At 40.6% G+C, this 7,159-nt stretch overlaps 1 pseudogene; it reads right to left on the reverse strand.

Moving 5' to 3' along the window:
* Positions 1-5,282: 5,282 nt before the first annotated feature.
* On the reverse strand, positions 5,283-6,954 carry LOC138438218 (glutamate-rich protein 5 pseudogene; annotated as a pseudogene).
* Positions 6,955-7,159: the final 205 nt, after the last annotated feature.

Raw genomic sequence — 7,159 nt, forward strand, 5'->3', positions numbered from 1 at the left:
AGGTACTGTGAAGGGAGTCCACGGTGTATACTTGATGTTCAACAAAACCTGAATTTCCAACCTTGGAGTTTTGATAGATGTGATAGACTTACGTTTTCAAAGGAAAACCTAAAAATTATGCCATATATTTTCTTAACCATAGAAAGAATCAAAGGTCAGCTGAGCACACCACATTAGCATAAAGATGTTAATTCATCTTTTCTACAAATGGAAAAATTACTTTTGGAATATCACCAAACTCCCTTCTTCTGACAGTAGCTTGGACATGAAAACAATGGGTGACTGAATATATTCTTTTTGAGAATACATTTGGGTAGAGACTTAAATATAAAACCACCTTCAAGTCAAAAGTAGATTTTGCATAAAATATTCATTCCACATTCTGAAGTATATTATAAATGCAAAAATGGAACATTTTTAAGTAATTGTATTCCAGATATTTCTTTTTTTACTCAGATACACTTTTTTTGAGATCCCATTTAATCAAAAAAAAAAACAAAATTGGAATTCTAAAGGTGAAAATCCTGGAGCGTAATTTTTGCTGTCATTTAAAATAACGCTTTGTTTAAACTCTGAAAATGAAGAAAAATGTAAACTTTATTTTATTTTGCAGTGGCCCAACAATCGAAACAATTTAACTGAAAATATTGTAATTAAAGTAACAACAGATTATCCTATCTAGAAAATGCCCTGTCTTCTTTGCGGTGTTGCCCTGCTTATCTCCTTAATAAGAATTCCTATTCATTCACTCTGAAAATGCTAGCATTTTAAAGAATAACAAATAAAGACTATCATTAATGGTTAAAAGAAAACAGGGAAATTTTGAAGATGTTGCCTGGCTTTGAAGTATAATTTTTTTAAGGGAGTTTTTCTGGTTTTGCCAAGGTGATGGATCACACACACAGACCTTCCCGTCCCAGTCTGTATAACTTTCTTGACTCAGACATATGTTGTGGTGAGACCTGCCTTTTCACAGGATAATATTAGAGAGGTTTATGAATTCGCACTTCCCTGGAGGAGGAAATGACAACCCACTCCAGTATTCTTTCCTGGGAAATCCCATGGACAGAGGAGCCTGGTGGGCTACAGTCCATGGGGGTCACAAAGAGTCAAACATGGCTGAGCAACTAACACACACACACACATAAATTTGCACTACTTCTAATGACTGACTTATAAGAAACCATTTGGGGGAGTTCGTGATCCTTAAAAAAAGGAAAAAAAAAATGAAGGAAAATTTCAGAAAGAACAAGTTAAGACTTTCCCAAGATGCCTGAAAACAAATCAAATATTGTTTTACCTCAGAAAACTTGACAGCCGTTACTCTGTAATTTTAAAAATATTTACTATAAACAGCTTTAAGAACAGACTCCTCTTCTTTTGCCTCTGAGGCACTTTGTGTTTTTGGTAAATGTCACTAGCAACCAGCAGCAGATTCTCTTACTAATGTGGCTTAGGTGCTGGGGGTTAGGATTTGAGAATATGAAGAAGATAGACTTCCAGGAAACCAAAAAAAAAAAAAAAAGGTTCAGAAAAAAATGACCATCACAGCATCCTTAGAGTTTATTTCATTAAGAAACCACTTGGAAACATCCACTCACTACTAATTCCTATGCAGACTTCACTACCTTACTCTCACTGGGTTAGATCTGTCTTGTCTGATACAGTTCTACCTTGCCCAAATCTAGAAAATAAATCATGGCATTGTTTCATATAAACCCTTTATTTTTTATTTCTGTGCACATTTATTTGTATATTAAATAGGTCTGTGTATTTCTTTTGTTTTCTAAATGCTTCCTCATCCTGATTCTCACCTTTGCCGAAGAGGGAAGGAGCAGATAGTTTCCATAGCGCTCTCCTAAACCCATACAAGGAAGAACAGCTTTCGCTGGGGAGCCAGGCAGCCCACAGCATTACCAAGGAAGACTGTCCTTCTGAAATGTCCTCAGAAGAGCCCCAGTGGGAAGCCCGGCAACAGCCTCATTTTCGTGACTGCACCCTAGTGAGAATTCCCCAGCACCTTGTCCAGCCCTTCTACACAACAGGAGTGGCTACCAGGAGAGGAAGCCAGTCAGAACTGTTAGCCAATGGCGGGGCACTGAGCCCCAGAATAAACCGAGTGCTGATGAGCTGCTTTGGTCTCAGGCCAGCTTCCTCTGCCACACCACGTGCTGGGGCTGACTGTCACATAGGAGAGAGCTGTTCTGTTCACGAAGTGCATTTTTGGAGAAACTGTAGCCCAGAGGTAACGTCAAAATACCTTCCTAAAATAGATGGTGCTTCTGCCGAGGATAAATGCATACAAAACTGAGGCTGCAGCACTGGGGCTTCAGATAGCTGGTGGAAGCATCTGCTTGCCTCTCAAAGAGGAATAGCAATCCTGCAGGGTGTGAATGTTCTGGTGAGTCAACCTATGACAGGCGCATACAAGTTAATTATAGTTATCAGAGATTATTCCATATTAGCACGGCAGCAAACCTGTTAGCCTGGTCTTTAGCTCTTCTATTAACTGGGAAAGTAGTCCCCTTGTGTATGAGGGTGAGACAAGCACAGTGAAGCTTGCCAAAAAGATTTTAAAGAAAAAAAGTCAGTGCATAAAGCTGGCTGATTTTTTGATATCTGCTGCCTAAGGCTTCAACAAAGCCTGGGCTAAGAAGAACAGATTATGTTCAAAGTTGCAATTTGGAAACCCATGTCCTACAATTTAAAAGAATCAGTGGAAACCTTTTCACCCAAGTGTCACACCAAAGTAATCAGAGCCTGTGAAGCCAGGCTGGCATCTGAATTCACTGCAAAGATTTCCATCACAATTTTAAAATAAGGATAGAAACCATATGTTGGTGTGCTAAAATATAAGCACATTCAAGTCAAGTCACTGCCTTTGACAGTAACACAAAAGGACAGTTTATAGAAGTCAAAGGTCACTTTCATGAAAAAATAATCATAGTTGGAAGGATGCCTAGGAGTCAGCTAGTGCAGCCTCCCTGTCCTCCACCCTTCACCTGTGGCCTTGCTTTGCAAATGTGGAGGCTGAGACATAAAAAGACAAGGGCATTGGCCCACTGTCACAAAGCTAGTTGGTGCCAAAGCAAGAACCGGAGACCAGGTAAGTGATCCCTTGGTTTCCTACTCTTTCCAATGCTACACATTAGAGATGCCACCTACACATTCAGAGCTTTTTCAAAAAGTTCTAATAATAAAACTGTACTGTAAAATATTGTAAAACCTACTGTTAATCCTTTTTGGGCAATGAACAGTTTTAAATGCATGTCATATGAATAGCTAATTATATACAATTAGCCTGGACAGAAAAGAAGATGGAACACCGATGATAAACCAAAGTCCAAGATTAAGGTGAAGATAAAACCACTCTTTGAATGCATAAGATCCCATCATCTTTCTAGATTTAAGTTTGACAAAATAATAGGAACTCTGAAATGTGCGACCAGCTGGCCAATGTTGAAATTGCACTGGTAGGGACCTGAAAATTTAAGGTTGGTGGATTGAGAATGAGCCCTAGTTTTTCCCCCAAACCCACCCCTGCTCAACCCCAAATCACAGGGGATAAAGCCATATCCCACTAATCCCAACCCAGAGTAACTCAAAGGGTGAAGAGAATGGGCCAGGTCATCCTCCACATGTAACCCCATCCAAGCCACAGAACAGCCCAAGCAGAACGGGTCAAAAACTCTCAAAGTAGTGGATTTGCCAGGAATGAGATAAGTCTCATACTTTAATTGTTATTGACAAGCAAATCAACAACGTGGAATCACAAATTGGATATTCACTGCCATCCGATACCATCATTGCTGTTGTAGAGAGACACATAATAAAGACTGGAACTTTTGTGGTGCTATTGTTGATTCAGTATGAACCAGCAGAAAGGACGCCACTAGGAAAAATGCTAACGTTTACTTTGTCTTTCTCCATCTACCTTCTATTCCAAGGAGCTCCAAGGCCCCCTGGGGAAATCACAACCCTGGGAGATTCCACCTTCCTCTCCAGCCTAGTTTTCTTTTCTTTTTTTTTTTTTAAATATTTTTTTAATGTTAAGTATAAATGGGAACCCTTGGTACTTGTTATTCACTTATTGATTTAACATATTTATCAAGCACCTATCATTTTCATGAAAGCACCCATCTTTTCCATTAAAAGAGTAAAATGCATGAATTCAAAGACATAAAATAGTCCTTCTCAATAAAATCACAATCCAGCTTGTCAGGAACATAAAAACATTAAAATCAGAGTAAAGATAATTCTCCCCTCTATTCTATGTTCTTAAAATTAATTATATCATCTTCATAGTTTGATACAGAAGCTAAAGTAAAAGAGTCTAGTTAATTCATCTAAGAAGTTATTTTTAAACTATATATTTACAAATAAGATAAAGATACTAAATGTGTCCAGAATATAATTCTATCCTGATATTCATAAGCACAAGGCACTCACTGGTGAAAAAGACTGCTATCATTATTCTTATTCACATATAATCACAGATAATAACTTACCAAAATCCCTTGGCAACTTCGGAGGAATTCTTGAAAGGTGACTTTCTATATCATTTTAACATTAATGAAATATTGTAAATGGTTTTTAAATCTTGATTTTTTAGCTCTTTCCCACCTCTAAAGTCTAATATTAAAGTAATCTTTTAAAAAAATAGAGCCCAAGGAATAGACTCCACATAGTCAACAAATCTAGTTTTTAATTCTTGCTGTTTGTTGCCTCTGAAATATATTTAAACGTCAATTTAAAATACCTTTAATGTCAGTTAAAGGAATAACACCAATTGAAACACCTCATATACATACAAAATTACTAAATGATTCAAAATGGCACATTAAAAATGTGTAGCCTTTCATTGTGAAAAATGCCTAATTTTATAACAGCACCAGAGTCTGTATTCCTTTTATGAGAATTTTGTTACCATTTTTCATACACCATGATCATGAAGGATCCTTGGTAGTAGACAGACTTAAGGTAAGAAGATAATTAAATGACACACTTTCCCGGGTTCCTACTAGCTTTAAATTCTGTGATAGGAAAGAAATACTAGATATAAGTTGCCCCATTGTTGTTGATCATTCTTATTCCATCCTAATTCTGTATGATTTCATTATCATGAGCTGCCTAAAATTTTTTACTTAACTCCTTTCTCCAGTCACCTATACTTAGAGGTGTATGCTTTCTTTTAGGGTCTCACTCTTCTACACTGAATGGACCCATTGCCACAATGAAGAAAATGCCCTCACATTCTTAAATGAACATATACTCTAGTCAGTACCGGCTCTGGCTACTGTAGTTCTGAATTCTAAGTAGCTAAGAAAACCATTTATAGCTTAGCAGTTCTATGGAACAATGTAATGAAGAACATGATAACCACATTTTCCTGGTATAAAACATGTCGATGTTGAAAGATAGCATCTGTAACCAAACTTCACTGCAGTTTTCTGTCTTCTCTGTTACAACATGCTGTGTCCCTTCACCCTTCCATCCAGACCTATCTGTGTGGCTGCTGAAAGATCCATGGCTTCTCCTGTTTCTTCTTCTTTTGTTTCAGCTGCTTCACTGACTTTCTCACTCTCCATCTCTGTTTCAACCGTTTCTCCTGTCTCACCTTCAATGTGTTGGTCCTCTTCGTTAGTGTGAATTTTCCTGGCCATTTCCACCAGATGTTCCATGCTTTCAACTGTTCCTTCCGGTTGGAGCTTCTGCATGTTCCCAGGACCTTCCGCAGTTTTATGGAGTGAATCAGCCTTTACAGCTGTCTCCACACACCGACTTGAGTCCAACACTTCCGGTCCGCCATGCTCTCTGAGAATCGTCTCTCGAAGCTGGGGCTGCTCATCTTTCCCCAGCGTTTCCTGAGGTTGCTTCTCTTCCTCGGCTCCCTCAGACTGACTTCCGTCTGACACTTCCGGTCCGCCATGCTCTCTGGGAATCGTCTCTCGAAGCTGGGGCTGCTCATCTTTCCCCAGCGTCTCCTGAAGTTGCTTTTTTCTCTCGGCTCCCACAGACTGACTTCCGTCCGACACTTCCAGAGATGCATTCTCTTTGGGAACTGTTTCTACAAGTTGGGACTGCTCATCTTCTCCAACTGTTTCTTGAAGGTGCTGCGTCTCAGCTGTTTCCACAGGCTGACTGCCTTCCAGCATCTCCGGAGATTCTGTCTCCTTGGGAACTGTCTCTGGGAGTTGGGACCGTTCACCCTTTCCTCCAGCTTCTTGAGATCCTGGCTCTCTGGCTGTTTCCAGAGGAACTCTCTCAGCTGTTCCTAGAGGCGTCATCTCTCCGGCAGCTTGTGGATCCTCAGTACCTTCCACTGCTCCAGGAGAGTCCCTCTCTCCCGCTGTTATCAAAGGCTGATTCTCGGCTTCCGCTCCTAAAGGTTCAGTCTCCTCCAGCCTAGTTTTCTGAGTCTTCACTACAACTTCACTCCTCGAGCCTCTGACCCAGGCAGGCAGCCTCCTCCTAGCGCAACTCACTCCTCTGCACCCGGCTTTCAGCAGTCCCTTCCCTATGGAAAGATGGTGACAGACAAACCCATGCTGGCTTGTTAATGATTGAAGGCAATTTAATCCTGGATTAACAGCATTCATTCTAAAGATAGAAAACAGTGGCAAATTCTCCTGTGACATGCCCAGGTACTTGCCAATAACAGTCACCTCTCATAAATCAGCACAGAAGAGGAAAAGCATTGTGATTCTGAAGCAAGTGTCCCAAAGTGACAAGAGAAGAGGTTGCAGCAGTAGGAGCCAGGCCAGAAGAAAAGCAGCTATGGCGGGTTTGGGGGAGGTTGATTATTTTGAGCTTTCCTCTGTGTGTGTGCTAAGACAGCCGTCTTAGTCCTCACGTGTTTCTCCTCAAGTGTCCAATTCTTTGTGCCCGTATGGACCATAACCTGCTCCTCTGTCCATGGGATTCTCCATCCAAGAATACTGGTGTAGGTTGCCATGCCCTCCTCCAGGGGATCTTCTCAACCCAGGGACTGAACCCGAGTCCCTCACACATCTCCCGCATTGGCAGGCTGGTTCTTTACCACTAGTGCCGCCAGGGAAGCTCTGTGTTTAAGTGTGTCCGAGGCCCTTGCACAGACCCTAGCTCCTTTCACGAGGGAAGCAGAGGGGAGACAGTCAATATTCAGGATCAGACCTTGTTA

Source organism: Ovis canadensis, chromosome 3, assembly GCF_042477335.2.
Source record: "Ovis canadensis isolate MfBH-ARS-UI-01 breed Bighorn chromosome 3, ARS-UI_OviCan_v2, whole genome shotgun sequence".
NCBI lineage: Eukaryota > Metazoa > Chordata > Mammalia > Artiodactyla > Bovidae > Ovis > Ovis canadensis.